General features: G+C 33.1%; 1 long non-coding RNA gene across 12 annotated transcripts in view; it reads right to left on the reverse strand.

Annotated features, from left to right (window-relative positions):
- LOC140613213 (uncharacterized) overlaps positions 1 to 24,199 on the reverse strand; it is a 541,366-nt gene that overhangs the window by 15,958 nt on the left and 501,209 nt on the right. For 10 of the 12 annotated variants that reach the window (XR_012014428.1, XR_012014406.1, XR_012014395.1 and 7 more), the window contains 7 exons: positions 23,091 to 23,134; positions 21,819 to 21,887; positions 19,726 to 19,858; positions 15,026 to 15,183; positions 10,532 to 10,696; positions 5,361 to 5,429; positions 3,759 to 3,841 (listed from right to left, as the gene is read on the reverse strand). This is a non-coding gene — a long non-coding RNA (uncharacterized lncRNA). The remainder of the gene's footprint in view (positions 1 to 3,758; positions 3,842 to 5,360; positions 5,430 to 10,531; positions 10,697 to 15,025; positions 15,184 to 19,725; positions 19,859 to 21,818; positions 21,888 to 23,090; positions 23,135 to 24,199) is intronic. The other 2 variants (XR_012014401.1, XR_012014402.1) reach the window with 2 other exon arrangements.

Genomic DNA, 24,199 nt, shown 5'->3' on the forward strand with positions numbered 1-24,199 from the left:
TTCACCTAGAACACCACCTCACTAGTTTCTCCATGATTCTCCTCTACTTCTCTGGCTTCCCTCAACTCTTTTCTCCAATCTGCTCCTAGTGTTTTATTTTCAAAATAAATATCTGTCATATCACAGCACCCCCTCAGACTGCTTGAAAATTTGCTCAAAGGATAAAGATAAAAATTCTTTGATTTGACACAGTTTACAGGTCAATAAGATCTGACTTTTCCTGACTAGTTTTATCTCACATGTGCCCCAGTGACACTGGCCTTTTTCAGACACAAACAATCCAGGGCATTCCCATGAAAGGCCTATAAACCTGTTTTGTCCATGGTTTGAAACATTCATGCCTCTTCTGACCTAGTTAATGCCTACTATCGGCCTTCATATCTCAATTTAACTATCACTTCTAACAGCAGCCACCCCTGGTCTGATCTTTTTATTACATTCATTTATAGCATTTCCATTCATAATCTTCATCACAGATTAATTTTACATGGCTTTGTCTGATTGTTTGAAATTTTATTTTCCTGCAAGAATCAAGGCACCATGATGGCAATGACCATGTTGGTTGTTTTTTTCTCTCATTGATAACTTCAGAATTAAGCCTGGTGTGGAATTTATACTTGTGACTGAATAAATATTGTTTGAGTAAATCATGTCTGGAGGATATTTTGAGAAAGGAATTGACATTGGTAAGGTGGTCTAGGGAGAGATGTGAAATGGTTTAATGGATAAGACTTTATGAGATTTGGTTAGATATAGCAAAAAAAGAAGAAAGAGTGATGATTTAATGGTGAACATTCAGAATCGGGTAACTGGTTAAGGACTATGAAGAGAAGAAAAAGGAATAATCAGAGTAAGGAATCAAATCTTCAATAGGAGTTGATCAGCATTTTCAAACACTGCAGAGTGAAAAAAGAGAAAAAGGAAAGAATCAGTACTTAATGTATCAGTTAGGGGGTTATTGGTGACCTTGCATAAAGAAAAAAATTTTAATGGTGGCATAAACAGCCAGCTGCAAAATAAACAGCCAACTGCAAAGTACAGCAGAAGATGAGGTCAAGCTTCTGTTTTGAAGGATATATCCCTAAAACTCGTCATGTTGCTGAAACTGATTTCACTTAGAATTTAAAAGGAAAACAAGCAGATACTCTTTATATAACCTGTACACATGATTCTCTGTAACAGTGTTTGATATATAAATAGGAACATTATGTATAATTATAATAGTTTCCAAATACAAGAAAAAAAGAAAAATTAAACAGTTATTTAGTGCACTCTGTGTGTGCAGATAAATATACACATACTTTTCGGCAGAAAAGCAAAATCTGTCAGCTGTCAGAATGTAACAAAAGCACAAGACTACTCACCTTCCACCAAACAAAACCTATTTTTTAATAGAAACGCTCTTCAATTGTTATACAATTATAGCAAAGGGTATTGAACAAAAGGAAACTTTTATTTAAATAGGTCCAAAATTTGTGTAACACAGTAAAAAAGACTATGGCAAATATTTCTCAATCACTTAAAAAGCATAAGTCAAAAAAATACATAATCCTCCTTGTATACCTGACATGGAGTATATGTGTTTTCATAGATTCTAACATTGAATTAAACATAGGCACCATTCACGCACTTTCTATGATTATACCCATTACAATTTTTAAAGAACTATGCTGTTTATCACTTTCTTTAACAAATATTTCATGAATTATTATTTTCCTTTTGCTGGTTCACTTAATGCAACATGTAACATCTAAGCAAAATAGATTAACATTAGGAGAAACAAAAACTTAAAAATTCACGAGTGATCGTGTGTCAGATAGAGTGTCATCTTGGGGCATCTTTCTTTTCTCACTTCTCCTTACTAGAATTTCTTTGAGGTAAAAAAGGTGAGCCTTTTTTGTACCTTAATATTTTTTAGCTGTTCTTTAAAGCAGCCAGTGGGAAGTTTGAGAGGACACTGTGGAAAGATAGCCTGGATTCTCTGCCAAAGGGACCCATCCTTTGCTAAAGCCAAATAGCTTTAAGTGTCAAGAATGGAAAGGCTGTGGACACTGTAGAAAAAAAATGTTCGGGATCCCTGGGTGGCGCAGCGGTTTGGCGCCTGCCTTTGGCCCAGGGCGTGATCCTGGAGACCCGGGAATCGAATCCCACGTCGGGCTCCCGGTGCATGGAGCCTGCTTCTCCCTCTGCCTGTGTTGCTGCCTCTCTCTCTCTCTCTCTCTCTCTCTCTGTGATTATCATGAATAAATAAATAAATAAAATCTAAAAAAAAAAAAAATGTTCATTTTGCAATAGAGTGTCAAGCCTCCCTCAAGTTGAACCAGAAATGAAAATTCAGCACTACACCATTTTTTATCCCGTTACATATTGTTACGTGAATGAAGAATTATTGCAGAGAAAAGCATCTTTACTTTTACTGCTATTGCCATATGCCTTCTATGAGTAAATATATCTTCCATTATACTACTGTATATTGGTGTTTTAAGATGTGCTTTTAAAAAACTGTATTATGCCTTGAAAGTACATAATAACCATGTTAAACAACTTTATTTTTCCAAGAAATGGTGCATTTTTAAGTGTCATCTACTATAATCATTTTGCATTTAACATGAATTGAACAGGCATTCTCCTTCAGATGAACTTTCTGATGACAAACTTTGAAATTGACAGATTAAAGCTGATTTGAAGTTGTCAAAATATGGTATAGGTATGTGCACAAAATACACATAAAATTTTACAGATGGTGGACTACTGGTTTACATGGCTGCTATGTTAGTATACCCACTGCCAGTTAAATTAGTAGTGTCACAATCTATATTCCTGGCAGGTGTAAATGACTTTTAGCACATCAATCATTAGTTGATAATGATGTCCCTTCAGTACTTAAGGTTTACCATCGATTTTACATTCTAGGCAAAATAACACACATATAATCTCCATATCTTGTTGTAGGATGGGTTTTAAAATAAACTAAACATTTATAGACTTGGGGAGAATCTATTAAAAATAGCAGACCTAGTCAATTATCAAATTATCTGCTAATTACTCCACATGACAATAGGGATTCCAAGTTCTAACTTTCACCTTACACAGATTAGCATTGAAAGTGAACATTCAAGAAATCTCTGATATGTAAATGAATCCACGTAAAAAATCTTCCTGAAATAGCTGCTATTATAATGTGGACAGTTCAATGATTTGGAAGGTATTCTACGAGGAATATTAAATTAACTGAACAACTCCTCATGGCTGAACTAGTCTTTAGTAAAGGCTACTGATTTCATGATCACCATCAACATCACCATTATTATTCATAATAATGCCTTAAATTTGTATAGCACTTTACAATCTGAAAAGCACTTTTACATGTAAAGTAATCCCTCTCCAATTTTAGTTCCTATTATGTGAGTTTCAAATATATGCAAATTTATTTCTATATATTTTTTCACATCTACTAGAATATCAGTTCCACTCACTTCTATTGAAGATCACTTTGAAAAAGAAAACTGGGTGTTGGGAACCTCTAAAGGAATTTAAAGTGGGTTGTCCAGAAATAGAGATTCTTACAATAGAATCTTTGAAAAGATAAAGAAAGAAAAGGAAAAAAGATTCAGATCAGAAAACCACATCAGATGAGAAAAGGAATGGATGGAAGTAAGAGCGCTGATGACCAGAGCTTCAGTAGGAAGTTATTTTGGGTGAGATTTCTAAGAATATGTAACCCAGGCTACAAGGGAGGCCATATGTGAGATACTTACTCAGTAATATTGAGGAGGTCATATACAGCGATTAAAGAGTTTTTCTGCTTCAGCATCCAAGTTACTCTATGTTCTATAGTCCGCTTTGAGACATGAGAGATGAGAATTAACAAACTGAAGTCATAAAAATACAAAACTGTTATGTATTTTTTGGAAGGCACAGATATAATGGAGATTTCTTTAAAAGAGCTACTTGGTGTGCTTATTATATAAAAATTGCAAAGCTAATATGTACGATCTTTAAACAGCAGAGAGGAAAGAACCTATCAAGTTCTTTTATCATCAAGTACAAGATGATAAATTAAAATGGTACAGTACCCATTGTTACTATACTAAGATGTGTCAGCTGTCATTGATTTTTTTATACTGATATCTTAATCTAATGTCCCAACTTTGTTTCTGCAAAAATATGATTCTATCTATAACTCCAAACCTCAATCCTCAACCCCTTTTATTTTTCCATTTCAATTGTTAATTGAAAACTACTGAGAAAATTTTGTTAACTTAAGGTTCACAACCATCTTTCAGCATAAAAGTTAATTACTCATGATTTTCTGGATGGTTTTCAAATCATAAAAGGAAAAAAGTTATAATAAAAATAATAAATGAAACTAGGAAGGTTACTTTCAAATTTGATCTCCAATTGCTAGGAATTCTCATATTCTGAACAACAGTGTTGTTAGATGAATGACTCCAGATGAATCACACCACCAGATAGCCATACCTTTGTGTGGTCTCTTCCCACATTGAGACTTAGTCTGGTCATGTGATTTGCTTTGGTCAATGGAACATTAGTAAATATGAAGCAAGCATGAGCTTCTTAAAACATTTGCATAATGGAGTTTTGCTACTTGGATATACTTTCTTGGAACACAAAAACCACCCTTCTCTGAGGTAGCTCAAGCTGGGCACATGGAATGGCTGGAGGATGACCAAGAAACAGAATCAACATTTACCGCCAAGGATGCACAGGTATTGTCCCATTCAATGCATTGCACTATGCCTGGCTCTTGCTTGATCCTAGCTAAAGATCCCAACATTGTAAACACAATTTTGAGCAAGTAAAATACTATTTGTTTTAAGCTACTGAGTTTTAGAGTGGTTTGTCAGGCAGCTACAGGACTTTTTACAGTGCTTGGTGAGCTTCAAAATGTAGATGATAATAAAACAAAATATAAGTAATTATAGAGGCTGAATACTAATAAAAGTCATAAAACAGCTTTTGATTATATAACATCACTCTTTAACTTTAATAGTACTTACTATTTTTACTAAAACATGGTTTCAGTTGAGTTTAAAAACAATTAAAAAAATATATCTTGCTTACTTCAATAGGCATAGATGCTATGCAGAGATTCGGCTTTTAAAAATTTACAGGAATAATTCATTTTAATAATTCAAATACTGGCATGTTCTATTCTTATCAAGAACATCCTTTATTCCAAAAAACAAAAGAGATTTAAGTATGTTAAATTTTAGTGCAAAGGACACTAAAAATGTTTTTTCTTTGGAAAAATGGCTGATATTTCAAACAATAAGTTTTAGAGACAAAATATCTGTTTTCCATTTCTATAAGACACATATTTATGCAATTTTACTCACCAAATTGTTTTTGGTGGCCTATGTTGTCAAAGATATAGTGACATCACAGATGATTCAAGTGCAATATTCCTGAATTATTATCAAATAAAAGAAACTCTTTGATCACATTTCCATTACTGTATAAATTACAAAATTAGAGATAAATTCTTCTACAAGGGAGAAATTTGATCATTAAATGCAGCTAATGTATTTTGACATGCACCTAACAAAAAAAATATATAAGCCATAGATTCTTCATACTATCTACATTTGCCATATATTTTCTGTGATGCAGAGTAAAAATGGGCTTGGGTATACTTTTTTATTTATTTTTTAATGGGAAAGATCAATGAAGGCGTAAGACTAAAAGAAAATTTGTAAGAATTATTGCTGCTTCATAATTTCCTGAATGTAGAAGACTGATACAGAATTTAATTGTGAGTAAAATAAAAAGTGCACTTTCATACATTCCCTTCCCACCCCCCAAAAAACTTGGGAATTTGTCATCTTTATTTCTCATTCGTTTACATTTGTTTTATGTTATTTATAATGCTTTTGGGAAAGCTGTGACTTTTGACAGTTGAAAATGAACCAAGAAAGAGAGGGAAGAGGCTGCTGAATTTAGAAATATGAATTTAATCCAACATAAACAGAAGTAGAATTCAAATTCACATAATTTCACAGTAAAATTTTGCACATTGGAGGTGCTACCTATCAATGAATATCTAAATTTATCAGGACATGTCTTGTCACAGGTAAAAGAAATATATCATTAATAATCTCATCTTTTGAAATTAAAATCAATTCATAAATAATGCAGATTACTTTCTTTAAAAACTAAAGAAGCTTCTACCTTACAGAACCAAAAGTTAACTTTACTTCAGTAAAGAGAATTCAGTGATACTATGCATGAATCATTGATCCTCTATAGGCATCACATCAGTATGAGGGCTATACAATAAGTCTGTGCTTCGGTCTCTTTTAATATCTTTACTCACCACCATGGTGAAATCATGATGAGTTATCCATAATCATCATTAAGACTGACGAAATGATAAGGTGAACTCTGCTAAACCAATTTATATGATTTGAACTGGCTTCTCTGTCGCATACTTAAGACTTACTGCTTCAATTTGTTCAATTTTATCATGTGCTGCTGTAGTACATTTAAATACATATCTATTGAATTAATGTTCACTGTATTTAAGTTGTGAACTGTCAAATGAATATGTTCAACTAAATATAATTTTGTCCTATTCTTTGTTGTTTCTGATCTTGGTATTTTTCAAGAATATTCACAGCAATAGCCTCTTAAAGAATTAAAACTTATCAAAAATATCTGACATTTTCCTTGCTTATCAGGTGTGAGAAAACAAATTAGTGACATATAAGATTTATATATGAGCTCTATAACTCTCAGATTTTATTCTGAATCAGATCCCATACTAATACAAAGGTCCCCTTTGCTATGTTTTCCTGCATGACCCTGTGCAAAATTTAATGCTTCTATAAATACAAATATGAATATATAAAGCATACACAGCAACTTAGATTTGGATGTTTTTAGGTTAATCCTTGAGAATAGTAAGTATGTCTTACAGTTTGTGCACTAAGGACAATAATAGAGTGTGAAAGAAGAAAAGAGAGAAAGAGAAAGAGAAAGAAAGAAAGAAAGAAAGAAAGAAAGAAAGAAAGAAAGAAAGAAAGAAAGAAAGAGGCAAAAAGGAGGGCCAGAAAGACATAATCCAGGGGGAAACAAGCAGAGTCTAGAAGCTATGTGTTAATTCAACACTGGGGGAGGGGGATCAGCAAGTAAAGTCATGGAGAAATTGTGAAAGTAGTGAAACACTGCCTCTGGGGTAAGAGAGGAGGAGAAACAGCCATAAAAATTTAAAGGGCGCTAGAAATTTACTCAGATGCCAAAGGGAATCTGTGGAAGAATTTATTGGATTCCCTGCATGAGAAATTTAAAGTTCAAATACAGCATCTCTGGGCTTATTGACCGATGCACTAAATGAATAGGAGATGTCTTTGCGTTATCTCTATAGACAGATACATTATATATTCAAGAACACACACAAATCCATATACCTCTGCATATAACAAAATAATATATTTATGATAATTTCAGGTAAAGAATTATTTTCATTTGAACTGGTTACATAAAATATGATTTTTACAGAAGCATTTTTGATAAATGACTCATTAAGAGTATTTAAGAAACAAAATATTATTTTATGCACTAGAATATTCCACATATTTATGAACCACTTACTTATTTGTAACATAAATTATCATATAACATAATGTTTTTCAAAGTCAAACTTGCACCAGACAAAGCTAAACAGGCAAGGAAGACTTTAAGACTATTTGCAATAAGGGGAAATAGCTCAGCCTGAGATCAATTTCATTGAAACAAAGAGATGAGGAGTTTTTAAGAGCTGGGGTGGGAGGAATCCTAGGCCACCTGCATTTTCTAATTGGGCTTACTCAAAAGAAAAGTAAACTTTCTCATATCTTTATGACCGGAGGTAGTTTTACAACTTGGAGCAAAGTGTCCCAAAGAAGTTAGGTTCCCACTCTCCACAGAGATTGGGAAATGGTGCCATCTTCCTTGATGATATATTTCAGAGAGATGATTCCCAGGTCCTTGAGAAAGAAATTTCTGGGTTGTAAAATTAGCAAGAAGCTTTTTAAAAGATTTACCTCTCAGAGGGGCAGAGAAAAAAATTATAATTATACATTTCCTAAAGTAAATGGTCTAAGAAAAGGGAGGTCAGGGGCCTAGAGAAAGGAAGAAACCTATCTGAAGTTCAGTTAAGCTGAGGGGAATATTAAAGCCATCTTGGCCTTGCCACAAAAGCATTTCATTTCATTTTTATTTTATTTATTTTTTTTTTAAATTTTTATTTATTTATGATAGTCACACAGAGAGAGAGAGAGAGGCAGAGACACAGGCAGAGGGAGAAGCAGGCTCCATGCACCGGGAGCCCGACGTGGGATTCGATCCCGGGTCTCCAGGATCGCGCCCTGGGCCAAAGGCAGGCGCCAAACCGCTGCGCCACCCAGGGATCCCTCATTTCATTTTTAAATGATAGTTTGATATGCATTTCTTTTACCTTTTATTGTTCAACCCATATTGATTTATCTTTGCATTATTTAATATATGAATATATAGAATATTTTTAAATTATAAATGATAACATAGGCTTATCTCAGACTATAGATCTATAATGTCTGGATCCATTCATGCCATCTATGGATCTACAATCCTGAGAAGATTTTAATAGTACAATCACTATTTACTCTTGGGCTATGATGAATTTTAAAAAAGCAAACCAAAAAACCCTGGTTCCTAAACACTTAGAAAAATTGGGAGAAGTGTCCATTTTTTTAAAGATTTTATTTATTTATTCATGACAGAGAGAGAGAGAGAGAGAGGCAGAGACACAGGCAGAGGGATAAGCAGGCTCCAAGCAGGGAGCCCAACGTGGGACTCGATCCAGGGTCTTCAGGATCCTGCCCTGGGCTGAAAGCAGCGCTAGACCGCTGAGCCACGGGGGCTGCCCTCAATTTTTTTTTTTTTTTTTTTTTGTGGTATCTGCTTCTCAAAAGTTCTACCATTGTGCTGTGAGAAATAATTTAGAGTATATTATCTATCATAAGATGAACTGACAGTAAAGTGTTTTAATGAACATAATGTAAAAAAAATAGATTTTTTTCTTTTCTTTCTATTTTAAAGTTTCTTTTTAGACATAATACAATTTTAGTATTAGAGGGAAAACAGGTACCTCACAGAAAAAATATTTTAAACTCCTTCAAACACACAGTTGCATTCAAAGGAACTTGAAACCTGATGTATATAAAAATTTCTGTCATTTATAAAATGCATGATACTATACATTAGTCAAATTCAAATACCTCAGGAGGCTTTCTTCTTCTCCTCTTGGCTGCTGATATTTAAGAAGGGAAAATATGTCAAAAATATCTGGGATATCTGAGCGAAAATGAGAATGGGGTCGAGCTTCTCAAACTACACAGGGTTCTGTGTTACCAAGCCATTCCAATGCATCTTGCTAAGAAAACACTTCTCCTTGAGTGCCTTTGAAAATAACCACAAATGTGTGTGTGTGTATACACACACACACACACACACACACAATGGAATATTACTCAGCCATTAGAAAGGACGAATACCCATCATTGCTTCAACGTGGACAGAACTGGAGGGGATTATGCTGAGTGAAGTAAGTCAATTGGAGAAAGACAATCATCATATGGTTTCACTTATATGTGGAATATAAGAAATAGTGAGAGGGGTTATAAGGCAAAGGAGGGGAACTGAGTGGGAAAAAATCAGAGAGGAAGTCAAACTATGAGAGATTCCTAACTCTGGGAAACAAAGGGTTGGGGAAGGGGAGGTGGGTGGAGAGATGGGGTGACAGGCACTTGATGGGATGAGCACGGGGTGTTATACTATATGTTGGCAAATTGAACTTAAATTAAAAAATAAAAAAATAAAGCAACCCAATTTTTACTTTAAAAAAAGAAAATAACCACAAATGATGAGAGATATTATGAAGGTTTTATTTTGTATATAAATTTTATAGAGATGAGGGGAAAAGAGAACAACAGTATTCTAGAACAGTATCTGGTAATAGTCATTGTTCAATGGGGGAATAGCTTCATTTGACAAATATTGAAGAAAATTAATAGAAGTAAAACTTGCCAATTTTATCTCTAGTAAATTCAGTAACCATTTTTTGAACATCTACTATGTTCCTATCATTCTTACACTTTTTTTTTTCAAATTATCAGGAAGGTAAACTTGAGAAGGCTAAACCAGCCTTCAGACTATTGTTTAAGAAAGCTAGAGTGTCCCCTCCCCACCATGTATAACGGAATGAGCTGTAAGCAATCCATTTTTCTTGGGAGATAAAGTTGGGAGTCAGATTCTTTTTGAAGCTGGTGATACCACCTATTCTGAAGGCTCAAAGTTCTTCTCATTTTATATGGCAGCCTATTATTAATAAGCTGACTTATATATTAGTAAAATAATGTTGACTTATTATTTTTGAGAAGTAGGATCAAAGTCACATTATTAAAAGGGATGTACCTTTTTCATGAAATCAGATGATGTTGACTACTGTTGTAAGCAAACTTGCTTTTAGGTAATTTTTGCAGAAACTTACCACAGCTGGGATGCCTGAGTGGGTCAGCTGTTGAGCTTCTGCCTTTGGTTCAGGTCGTGATCCCAGGATCCTAGGATCGAGTTCCACATCAGGCTCCCCGCAGGGAGCCTGCTTCTTCCTCTGCCTCTCTCTCTCTGGGTCTTTCATGAATAAATAAATAAAAATCTTTAAAAAAAAGAAGAAAAAAAATAAAAAAAGAAGAAGAAGAGAAAAGAAAGAAAAGAAAAGAAGAAAGGAAAAGAAAGAAAAGAAAAGAAAAGAAGAAAGGAAAAGAAAGAAAAGAAAAGAAAAGAAAAGAAAAGAAAAGAAAGAAAAGAGAAAAGAAAAGAAAAGAAAGAAAAAAAAAGAAAAGAAAAGAAAAGAAGAGAAAAGAAAAGAAAAGAAAAGGAAAGAAAAGAAAAGAAAAGAAAAGAAAGAAAAGAAAAGAAAAGAAAAGAAAAAAGAAAAGAAAAGAAAAGAAACGAAAACTCACCACAGCTGCTGTGCACACAGGTAGGGGAGAAGGGCAAGGGGATTTGAGAAGCAAAGTTAAGATCTAGAGGGAAGACACTGTGTCTGGAAAGCCTAACACTTACAAACACCCCTCAAATCTCTTTAAGAGAATTAATTAGGTGATGAGACAAATCTTGGCCTCCTGTTGTCATCCTGCCATGTACATTATGTCAACCTGAGCTCAATTTGAAGAGATGGTTGGGAAATAGATGGTAGCCACTTCCTGGCCACTTTGGGTGGCACACTTTCACCCAACCTGCATCCCAGAGAAGCTTGATGTTAAATTGATAAAAAAGAATCTCCACATTTACTAGAGATGTCTTCTAGGAAGCCCAAGAATAAAGGAAACCTTGTGCTAACAACAGCAAAGGAAAGGTGAATAAAGAAGAGTTAGCAGGGAGTCTACAAACAAATGATGCTTCTGAGTACAGGTGTATTGCAAGCCCTGGGGACATTCAACCTTTGTTTTTCTTCTTTTTGTCTGCATTCCAGAGTTTTTCTCCCTTCTTATATAATAACATAATCTCTAGTCTCTGTTGCTGTTGATATGATTTAGACAAAGGGTAAAAAATGGATAATCTGTAGCACTGGCCTTCCTGGTGGTTATTTATAATCCCAGAAGAGCTTGTTAAAATAGAAGGATTGAGTTGCCAATTGGAGGAAACTGTGAGCAAGAAATGTATGCTCTTCCTATTCCTTTCACTATTCCTACCACCCCACTTCTTAACTCCCCAAACCAGCTCAGCAGGGATCAAGACCCTTCCTGGCAGCTCTACAGACAGCTCACCAACCTTCCCTCATATACTCAAGTGTGTCACACAAGAGATACAGAATTTCTTTACAGAAATTATAGTAGATTGAAAGAATTGCTTTGCAGTAACTCAGAATTGAGTCATATAAAATATAATGCAAATTATTTCTAAATTGATGCATAAGTGTAATTTGAAGTAAGGAGGAGAAGCAAAAATAAATATAGGAAAATAAACAAATAATGGCTTTTCAATAGTTTAAAAGGGTACGAATCCAGGTTCGGAATTAAGTGGTTAGGAAATTCTTCTCTGTAATGTATCAACGTAATATTGTACATGAAGCACTTTGGAAACAATAAAACATTATTAATGACTTTGTCATTATCTCATCTTTTAATTCCATCAAAGCTAAAGCCTTATTCTGTATTTTCACTTTGATCCCATGACCAGTATTCTGCTCAGTTATTCATTCCATATCAACTGTTATCTGTCCCTAACCTGAGGGATACCTGAAATAATCTTTAAGAAGCAGCTGCACACTTGAACCAGTTGTAAAACTAAACATTTCTTAAAGAAAATCAGGAAAAAACATATGTATCCCTTCTCCTATCAATGAGTATATATATTTTCTCTCTCTTTCCCTCTCTCTTTTCTTCTCTCTCTCTATATATATACTTATATATATATACTTATATATATACTTATATATTTATATATATATACTTATATATATTAGAATTCTATTTAGTACTATTAGTTCTATTTAGTACTTTATCATGAAGATCATTAAACATTTAAAAGTATAAAGATATGCAGAATTTTTGCTATCGTTTGTTTTTTGTAACTCAAAAGTCAACTCACAATTCAGGATTTGGATGCATATCAAGTTTCCTTAGACATGATATTTTAAGAATGTCCTTTTGCTTTGTTCTCTTTTGTTTATAAGTTGACAATAGGTACCAATCATTATAATATAAATAATATATAAACTCATTGAGTGCTTACGATGTCCCTTGAGCACCATGTATTAAATAATTTAATCCTTACAATCATCTTAGAGAATCAGTACTACTCTCTTCCTGTCCTGCATATGAGGAAACAGGGGCCCTGAGAAATTAATTAAAATTCCCCAAGTTCCCACAGCCAGGAAGTAGAGAGGTGGGGTTTCTAACCTAGGCAATGTGGCTCCTGAGCCCAGGTTCCTAAGAGCTACAATATTTTGCCTCTTGTATCTTATAGACAAGAGACTATATCATGGGAGAAACATGACTGCATGTGGAAAAAGGTAGGAGACTTTGCTAGATAATGCATTACAACACAGGAACTGGTAGCACAGTAGTGGAAGCAATGTTGAAGGAAGTTGAGTCAGAATGGTCAACAGATTTAGACATTTTTAGATAATATTTTGCACATGATCCAAAGGATAATTCAAAAGGGTATGATGTAACCAAGCCTGTGTGTTTTGCAAAGACTTCAGACTAATGCATACAGAACTATTTTAAAAGGCAAATTATAGATTGGTGAAAGTTTAGTAGACGTATAATTCATCTCTGAGTCATGGAACCTAAGTCTATAAAAGGGAGTTGGGTTAGATCATCTATATGGTCTTTTTAAAATCTAAACATTCTATGGTCTCATAATAAAGGAAAAGAAAAGAAAATTTGCCTATAAAGCCATTTAACAAATAATCTCTGCTCTTAAACTGGTATGGTCTGATAATCATGTTTCTAAGTACTTCCTTAATGATAATGGAAGTACATAAAATATTTGCCTTTTAAATTTAAAGTCAAAGATGAATAAATATAATAAAATTTTAGGAAGAATATAATTAATGAGCAGGTATGTATTGAATATTTATTATGTGCAAAACACTCTCTGATGCTCAGAAACATATAAGATGATTCTGAATTATGGGCACTACATTATCAGGATTTTAAATTTTGAGTAAAGATTTAAGATCAATGTGCATGAAATAATAGTTTAAATATCATTTAACAATTAAGCTGTTTTACTGTGCAAGTAACAGAGAAGAATTCAAAGTAGCTGAAACAATGTAGATACTTCAGGGGAAAAGAAAAATTTGTTTGAATAAGTGATATTGGGCAAGTTTATAAAAGAGTGTGGATTTTAGTTTGGACACGACTTGACAAGCAGTGGGGGCAGAAGGTGGAATGGATTAGAGTAAAAAGAGAAAGCCTGGGAGTTGGGAAAACAGGTTTAGGAGTTGGTTTATGAAATGGGTACAGAAATTTTGGCTTACAACTCAAAGAATGAAGTTATGGCTGGTATTCAGTGTGTTCCAGTCCATGCCACCTCTACAAGTTTAAGAAACTGAAGTGAGCACAAAGATGTGTGATTAGCATAACCATTTATGAGGCCAGAGTCATAATAGACGACCGTGGAAGCTGGTGAAAGATATTAATTGTAAGCTCCAAATCAGGGACTTTCCAGGAATGCTCACATGTATTAAAAGCATCAGAAGAGCCACAGTTTATATGTCCACCAGTCTCTTGTGTCCCCAGTGGCTGCATAGACTATTCCAAGAAAAAACCATCAGTTCATTATTGCTTGGGATTTAAGAGCAGGAACATCCATCGTTCAACGCATATGCACCACTGGGCTTTTAAGAAGGAGACTGAAGGAGTGCGTAGTACTGGAGGAGAGACTAGCAGTCTGCTTTCTGAGGAAGCTTGTTATCTAGAAAAGTTGGAAGCAAAATGGATTCTGGTTCCTCTTTACTTTTCAGAGGATGTCTGTTTTCTGATGTAGAAAAGATTTCTTTATGTAATAAGAAGGTTTAGATAGGAATAAAAAAAATTTCTTTTTTGGCCTATGTCAATGTTGATATATGTGTAACCTTGTAGAAATCACTTTTGACAATAAAATTCCACATTCCCATTTTTAAAACAGGAATAATACTATGTACCCCTCACAGAGATATGTAAGTTTTCATAAAATATTTACAATACTGTACAAATATATTACTAAGAAATATGAGCTATATAAATTATCTTTAAAAAGTTTTTTTACTGAAATCTACATTTCCTTCTGCACTTAATTTTAAATTAAGCATGACTTGTACATATTTAAAGGGCATGCTTAATATTTCCTTCACAAAAAAATATTGGAAGAAATGCAAAACCATCCCTTAGATTCTGTATTCAGTTTGGAAGCATATTCTATAAAAGAAAATATATTCTACACTCCCAAAGAGAATGCCAAAAGACAAGTAAAGCAGTCATGCTGATCCTACCTTTTATATCAACAGCGAGAAGAATAAACCTTCATGCTTTCAACCAGTTTTGAATACAGGAAAGCAGCTGGGGCCTAGAATCCTCTTTCATCACCTCAGGGTGTGACATGATTATTCAGGAAAAATCAAATTGACTTTATAACTTCGGAAAGGTACATCTACAAAGAAAAGAACTGAAATGAAAAACTGTAAATTATAGTTCCCTACTTGAGAAGGCCAAATAATTCACCCTGGTTTTAGGAATAGTTCCTATGCTTCAGGGATGGAGAACTGTTTCTGTGAGAAAAATCACTGAAGTTCAGTGACAGCAGGGCACTTGATGGGATGAGCACTGGGTGTTATTCTGTATGCTAGTAAGGTTTTCAAAATTACTTATATTTACTTAGTTTTGTTTTCATTAATAGGAACACTAGAAATAACTTGAATAATTGTCTATATGTGTGTATATCTATATCTAGATTTCTCTATCTATAGGGAGAGAATCCTCGTAGGATAAAAATTATACTTGCATCTGATAAATTTTGAAAAGATTATCAAAACAATTTCATTAAATATCTCTTTCCTTAAATCCATAATTCAAATCACATATGTGAAAACCATGTGATCTGACCACACTGTGGTTTTTATAGTGGCTTGCATGGGAGGATACTACTGGAGGACAAGTGGCCTTATTTTCACATTCTAAGCTTCGTGTATTTGAGTATGCCAATGAATGGTCCATAAATCCTAATAGTAGAACATAAGCTCATTCTCTGAAGAGCAGATAAGAAGTTCAATTAAAAAATCCCCTTCTCACAACACTTGTTGATTCAAGTGTGAGGACTTAGATTTCACAGCCATTTGCATCCATGAATAAGATTACGTAAAGAATGCCACCCTCTTATATTTGCACTGTCACCTCTTCAAATGTTGAGTGACTTGCACGAGGAAATTCTAAGTTATAGCCTCAAATAATTTAATACTGCCCTCTAGAGGCATTATATTAGCATTAAATTTGTTCCTTCTGGTTGGTTTTACTAAATTTATTTCCCTAAATTTAAAGGCACAACTTTTTGAAAACCCACAAAAGACAAATTAACATAACAATTTTCTAAGAGTTAAATTTCTAAGAGCTAAATTTCGAACTTAATTTACAAGTATCAAATTGTTGGCCAGGTGGTAATGTATACATGGGAGTGCCCCAGTTGCTAGGCTTTTCTGTGAACCCTGAAGCACATTACTATAAACAACCCCTACCCCAAAAGTACCCTAATTAAAATTAAGAACTTGAAAATAAGAAATATTTCTTTCCCTATAAGAAGAAAGTAAAGCAGCAAACTAAGAGCACTCTCTTCAAGACATGAGTAATAGGCAATTTGCTAAAATATGAGTCAGTGAATAAGAAAAATAAGACTGCTTTTAGAACTACCTCTTTGGAAGATTTTTATGGATAAATAAATAGATTAAGCAAAGTAAATATGGATTTACAATAACAAAAGTTAGAAAACATATTAAAAGAGAAGAGGATATTCAGATATTTGGGTTTCTGTGAGAGAAAAATACCAAGTAGCATTAATTTTAGATACTAAGGAATCAATAGAAGTTTGAAAACTAAGAAACTTTGAAGAGTTTTATCATAAAACATCTGGCAGTTTGAGAACGAAAGGACTGGATGTATGACTCTTATTTTAAAAGAAAGTTCCAGGTTTTACACGTAGGCCTGAAAGAAGAAATTTTACTTCATAATTTTTAGTGTTAGGAAATGGTGTATATTGCCTGTTGTCTTTCTTGTTGGCACAGAGAAAGCTATATGAAAATAAAATTCAGTGCCTGTTTCCCCCCAAAAAAGATCATTTTCTGAAGTTGCTTATATTGGAAATGTTGCTTGTTATCATACAAAGTAATGTGTTATTAAATCTACTACATTGTACAGCAATTTGAAAGAAAGTGCTTGTTGAAAAAGATTACATGACAATTATCCATAAAATAAGTTACTTCCACTCATCTTTCCATCTTGTTGTTAGAAGTCAGAGATCCATTCCCATACCTAGAAACTTAAAATTTTTGCATATCAGTAAATGTTGTACACAGATTGAAGTATAATTACAAAAACAAGTATTCAGAGTTAAATTTTGTCAAATTTAAGCAATTTGTGCTAAATATGGGTATACACTGAGGAAAATTTAACTACACTTGCAAGCATATTCTTACTTACATAGAGTTTATAAAATCTATATAACTTATAATTTAAATCACATGCACAATTTAAATGACTCCAAAAAAAGAAATAAATAACTTGTTTCTTTGAAAGGAATAATTACTAATTTATTGGAATGACTGTGAGAATTTCAGAAAAAAAAAAGAAATGCATGAAGAAATATGGATTTTAGTTAAACTGTATAATGTTAGAGGACAACATCAAGGTAATAAAAAGATATTTATTTATGCATTTAATTAAAGTTCATGCACTCATGTTTTATCTCCCTCCTGTCTGGATTGCCTTAAGTAACCATTCAACCAGTATGGAAAGGTCTAAGAATGCTGCAAGAAATATAAAACTATAATCACTAATGTAAGTCAGGCGTAAACATAACTATAACATATCATTTATTAGTAAAGTAAAATAATGAAAATTACGAATAATTAAGAACAACCTGACTAGCAAAAGAGGGTTTACAAATTCAATTGTATTTACATATAAGTAGTATAATATCTAACTTAGATTAATAACTGTTTTTTAAAGCTAGAGAGCATATTGCTAATTCTCTACAATTATAATGAAATGATTCAGGCAACCACTAGGTGATTGTGTTGACAAAATGGAGTGGGGTTGGTGAACAGGCATTAGTATGTTGCTACATTCAAAAAATTCTGAGGGCATATGACACAGAAGGGAGTGAAAAATACAGAAGAAAAATCTGTGTATTCATTCTTTGAACATTCCAAAGATTTCTTAAAGAAATAATAATAAAACACTACCAACAAGATAGTTTATACTCTTTCAAATAATTCTTAAAACTATACAATAAGATTTATGGAGTGAAACTACCTAAAGAAATCATTTTATCTGAATGAGACAATGGATTTTACCAGTCAGTCAAGATACAATACCTTATTTGAAAATTAAAATGTATGTTCACTTATAGGAACAGAAGATAATAAAGACAGAGAGATTATCAAGGACTTTGTGTTGGAGGGTGGGGCAATTACTGTTGATGTATTTTCCTGAAATTTTCATTGATCCAGCTATTCCAAAAAAAAGCGATATTTCAAAATTAGATAGTATTAAAATAAGCATGAAGGTGCTAATTCTAGAGTGATACTTCAAATACTGCAAATATACCCTTTCCCATCATAAGTAACATACAAACAGTACTTTTATTTAAAAATACAATTAGAAATGTTTTTAGGCATCATGTGTTTCATCCCATACAGTTCTTTTATATCAAAATGTATGCATTCTGAAGATCTTATTTTTAAAATTTAATTTTTTTTACCTAAGATCTTACTTTTGATTTATCACTCTATATTTTAAATGTTAAGCAAAAGACCATTCATTCAATTAAATAATCTATATAATATTTTAAAAGGGCAAATGACTGGTATTTTTCTATATTGCTATGTTTTGAAAAATATTTGGATACTCTCCCTAATACTGACAATTAGGGAGTCCTGTCCTATTCTTCAGATGTGCCAACTATAAACCTCTTTATCCTCCAGTCTGATATCACCCATATTTTTTCTTCTCTTATGAACAAGTACAAGTTTTTGTCTATGATTTTTTTCCCCATCTTTTTCCTTTGTCTCTGTCTCTCTCCATTTTCATTTGTTGCTATATGTGACTTGTTGCCTCGCTTTTACATCTCTGGGAGCCATTGTATTGTTATGAGTCCCCTATGGAGCACTGGACATCTAAGTTCAGTTTCTGGATCTACTGCTCACCCATGGAAGAACTGGCCAGTTTCCTGCCTCTCTCAACCTCAGAGTTATTCTGCAGGCCAATATATGTATGCTAAATGAAATTTTCTGCCCTAATTTCATTACAAATTATAGTTGTGTGATGGCTAAAAATGTGATTTGCTTTTCTGGAAAATATTGTAGTAAGTGCTGTTTGGCTTTTAGGTTATAGCTCTAGAAAACTCTTCTTCCTGAGGTCACTGACTTTCTCCTAATTTTAAAATTAGATCATTCAATAGCATTTGACTCATCCTTACTTAAAATTCTCTCTTCCCTTGACTTCTGTGATACCATCCTGTTTTAGTTTTTATTTTCAACTCTAAAAGATTCTTGTCAGTCTTCTTGTCCTCTTATCCCAGACTTCTGTTCTTACTTCGTGTCTCTATGTCTCAATGTTGTTGCTGCTGTTGTCTTTCTGAATGTGTTTTTCCCAACTGCAGAAGCCCCCTTCCTAGAGTGAAATATGTAGCCCAGATTTCTTGCTTGACTTTCAGCCACGCAAAAGTATCTACTGATCCTCTCCATTTGTATGTGCCCCCCAGATACTTCATATTGAATATGTCAAAACTAAATTCTTTATATCCTCTTAAGTCATCTCTCCTGTGTTTCCAATGTCTTAATGGCTCCACCAACCATTCAATGAGGGGATAATCCCAGACTCTTCCTTTTTACCTTCCCTCTACATTACTTAGGGTTCCCGAGAGAAACAAAACGAACAGGATATATAATATAATGGAGAGATTTATTTTAAGGAATTGGCTCACATGATTGTGGAGTCTTGGCAAGTCCAAAATCTGCAGGGTAGGCTGGCAGTCTGGAGATCCAGGAAAGAGCTGCAGTTCACGTCCAAGTTGGCTGGCAGAAGTTTCTCTTCTTCTGGGGAGATCAGTCTTTTTTCTGCGAAGGCCAACTGAGTGAATGAGGCTCACCCACATTATGGAGGATAATCTGCTTCACTCAAAGTCTATTGATTTAAATCTCAGTCTCATCTAAACAATGCCTTCGCAGAAACATCTAGAATAATACTTAGCCAAATATCTGAGTACCGTGCCCTAACCACGCTGACACATAAAATTATCCATCTCACTCCCTCATGAAAAAATTGATTACCATTTCCTATTTTACGTATCTATACCTATCAGCTTTGTCCACTGTCTCCTCCCCTTACAGACTGCATGAAGCCCAGGCTATTATCCTCTGCTTTGACTACTGTAATAGTCTCTTAACTCTCTGACTCCAACATTTCCCTCCTAATCCATTCTCCACATTAAGCGGAATGATTATTTTGATTATATTAATTCCATGTTTAAAAATATTAAACATCTCTCTTTCACTTCCTGGAGAGTCCAACACCACCAGCATGATAGATAAGTTCCTCATGATCTGATTCTTGATTTTTTCGAATCTTTCCTCCCATCATTCTTTAACATACCATACCCAAAGCTCCAAATATATCAAATTATTTGTAGTTCAATGTACTGGCTGATTTATGCATCCATATATTTGCAAATGCAATTCTATTTAGACTATGTCCTAGTGCTTCTTTGATTCTTTCTCTTCTTGGCCTTATTTATGCTTTAAGACTCAGCTCAATGACCATCTTCTGCAGGAAGCCTTCTACGGTATCACAGGGATTAGGTAGCTGTCCACTCATTAAATTACAGGAGCAACTTGTGTTCTATTATTACCTGAGTTAATACCAGAAAATGCTTAAGACAGTCTGGAATATAGCAAGTGCTTTTTGCTATTAGCTCTTTGTATTAATAACAATATTTATAGCACTGACATCAAATTATAACCTGGGTGATTTGATCATTGCTCCAAAAATTACCTTAAAGGTTAATAAATTTTTCCTACCCTTGTAAATTCCCAGTTCACAGCACAAGCATGACACATAGTAGGTAATAAATATGTGTCACTGAATGAAAGAACTCTCCAGTATTAGAGACATATGATGTTTCCTGAAAAAAAAAAATTACTCTGTACAAAAAATTTCAGACCCAATGCCAGATGTCTTAGACTTCAAACAAGAATAGGTGAATTTTTCAATGTGATTTTACTAAAAGCCTTCATAAAATTAAAACAGAATTCATCACATATTATGGACATTTTGACATTATCTTTTGCCAGTCATATATCTATAGAAAATGTGATGTATTACTAAGAATACTTCAGGAAATGGCTACGAATAAAATGTCACTAAAATTATCCCAGTCTTTTTTCTGAACTTTCTTAGTAATTTAAAGATCACTTTATTCAATAGCTTACAGTACACAATGTTATTTTCTTTCCATCTAATTGTACCACATTTTAACTTCATAGAAATCTTCTTGTCTTTTATAATGTTTCAATCTTTTTTCCCCATTCCTGTTTCCTATAAAAAAAATTCTTGTAAAGAGTTCAAGTCAACTTTGACCCATGCTAATGATATAAGAAGACAGTGATAGCTGAAGTGTACCTATCAACTTCTAATTTCTTCTATTTTAAAATAAATGGGAATACTCTTTAAAGATGGAAGTACATTTGTATTTTTTATGGTTATAAAAATTACATTTTCTTTATACATTATTTAAAAATTACATAGAGGAAAAACCTGCATTTACATCTTTTTTTTTAGTTACCAATCTGACTTATGTGTTTATTTTCCTTGTGTATTTTTAGGTTTTGAAAGTTCATTATATGTTCTGATATGTTTATCAGATATATTTGCAATTTTTTTCTCTCAACAATCCACAGGTACTACCACAGAGGAAAGTTTATTTTTAATAATATGAAGGAACCATCCAATCAAAATATATGAGTCTTAAACATTTTGCAGTAAATGAATGGTCTAAAAATATATTTAAAAAAAACTCACCTCAGAACAAGGAGAAGCAGACCAATCCAAAATCATAGTGAAAAAATTTTTAAATTTTAATCTTTGTAACTATTAAAACAGAAAGATATAGAATCAGTAGATATAACAAATCAGAAAAAAAAAGGAATAGCAAACTTGACCTTATTGTCCTTTATTTTCAAAAGCACCTAGATATATATAGATATAGATATATAAAATTAATATATGTAGAGCCATAAATGTAGTCTTAAAAAATCAAAGTATTTAAATCATACATGCAAACATACTTATTTAGAACATAATGATGTTAGAAATCATTTTTTAAAAACTTAGCTTAAAAATTAACATATGTTTAAATATCAAAGAACACACTTTCAAATGACACAAAACTAACTAGAAATCACAGTGGAAGTTATAAAATGTTTTGAGCTGCAATACTAATATTGCATATCAAATTTTTGGTATGAAGCTATAGATAAGCTTAGAGAAAAATGTGCAACATTAAATGCAAAAAAAAAATCATTTATTGTGAACCAATTTCAAAAAGTTAGAAAAAGAAAAGCAAATTAAACTCACAGTATGTACCAGAAAGAAAGTAACAAAAAAAAAAAAAAAAGATGAGAAGTTAACAAAGTAGGAGATTGTCAACGTTAGAAAAATTTTAAACAGCAAACAGTTGATTATTTGGAAAAATTAAGAAAACACAGAAATATTAATCAAAGGGAAAAAGAGAGAAATCACAACCAATATCAAGAATAAAAAAAGAATATTGTCAAAAATATAGAAACATTGAAAAGATTAAAATAGGGTATTATGGTCAATGCTGTGACAATAAATTTGAAAACATAACATATCAAAACTGACTGAACACTAAGAAATCCAAATAGTTTTATAGTTATTAATAAATTGAATACATAAAGAAAAACCTACCCACAAAGAGAACTTTAAGGGGATGGCTGGGTGGCTCAGCTGGTTAAGCATCTGCCTTCAGCTCGGGTCATGATCCCGGGGTCCTGGGATCAATCCCTATGTAGGGCTCCTCACTCAGGAGGGAGGCTGTTTCCCCATACTCTCTTCCCTCTCCCCCCTACTTGTGCTCTCTCATTCTCATTCTTTCTCTCAAATAAATAAATAAAATCTTAAAAAAGAGAGAGAGAATCTTAGGGCCAGATTGCCTCACTGGTAAATCTTTCAAATATGTAAAATGAAACATGGCTATTTAAAACCCTCACAAAAAAAAAAAAAAAAAAAAAAAAAAAAAACCCTCACAAAGAATAGAAAAATAAGAAATACCTTTAAAGTCATTTTGTGAGAGCAGCATGATTCTGGGACCAAACCTGGAGAAAACATTACAAGAAAGAAAATTACAGGTCAATTTCTTTAGTGAAAAAGATCCCAAAGTTTTAAACAAAATAATAAAAAATTAAATCTGGTAAAAATCTAAAAGTATTAAGCATCTGGACAATATTTTATTTGAAGAGTACAAGATTAGTTTCATACTAAAAATAAATATATGAGGGCACCCAGGAGGCTCAGTCAGTTAAGTGTTTGCCTTCAGCTCAGGTCATGATCCCAGGGTCCTGGAATATAGCTCTCTGCTCAGCAGGAAGTCTGTTTCTCTCTCTCCCTCAGCCCCTCCCCTCTGTTCATGCTCTCTCTCATGTGTTCTCTCTCTCTTTTAAATAAATAAATAAACTTTTAAAAAAAAATAAAAAACAAATATATGAACTAAGGAATAAATGAGAAAACTCATATAATCGTTTCCATTGACACAAAATTTGTTAAGATTATTCACCTAATCAATATAAAAACAGCAAACTAAAAATATGAGAATTCCTTAATCTAGAAGATATTTTCAGTACACACACATACATACAAAATATGCATACTCAGAATGTATACACACTCCTAAAAATTATAGGCAATGTGTTAAAGAAAGTTCCTGAGTAGACCATTAACAAAAGAGTATGTCCGAATATCCAATAAACAGGAAAAGGGTTCAACCTCATTAGACACTAGAAAATGCAAACTGAAGTCATATTGAGATTGCCCTATATACCCACCAAAATTTCCAAAATTAAAAATAGTGAGAGCACAAGGATGGTGAGGATGTGAAGCAAGTAAAATTCTCATGTTGTTTGTGGGAAAGCAAAGTATATGCTAAACTTGAATACATACACACACTCCACACGCACACATGTAATACCTATATCCCTATAACACAGTAATTCTATTCCAAGCTATATACACACAAAAAAATGCATACATATGCACACCAAAATATGCATTTAAGATGTAAAACTAATGCAGATAAACTAAACAGTTTACTCACCATTACCCATCAATTTAATAGGTAATTAATTGTATAATATTCATACCATGGTACATTATAAAGCTAAATA

This window comes from Canis lupus, chromosome 2 (assembly GCF_048164855.1).
Source record: "Canis lupus baileyi chromosome 2, mCanLup2.hap1, whole genome shotgun sequence".
NCBI classification, from domain to species: Eukaryota; Metazoa; Chordata; class Mammalia; order Carnivora; family Canidae; genus Canis; species Canis lupus.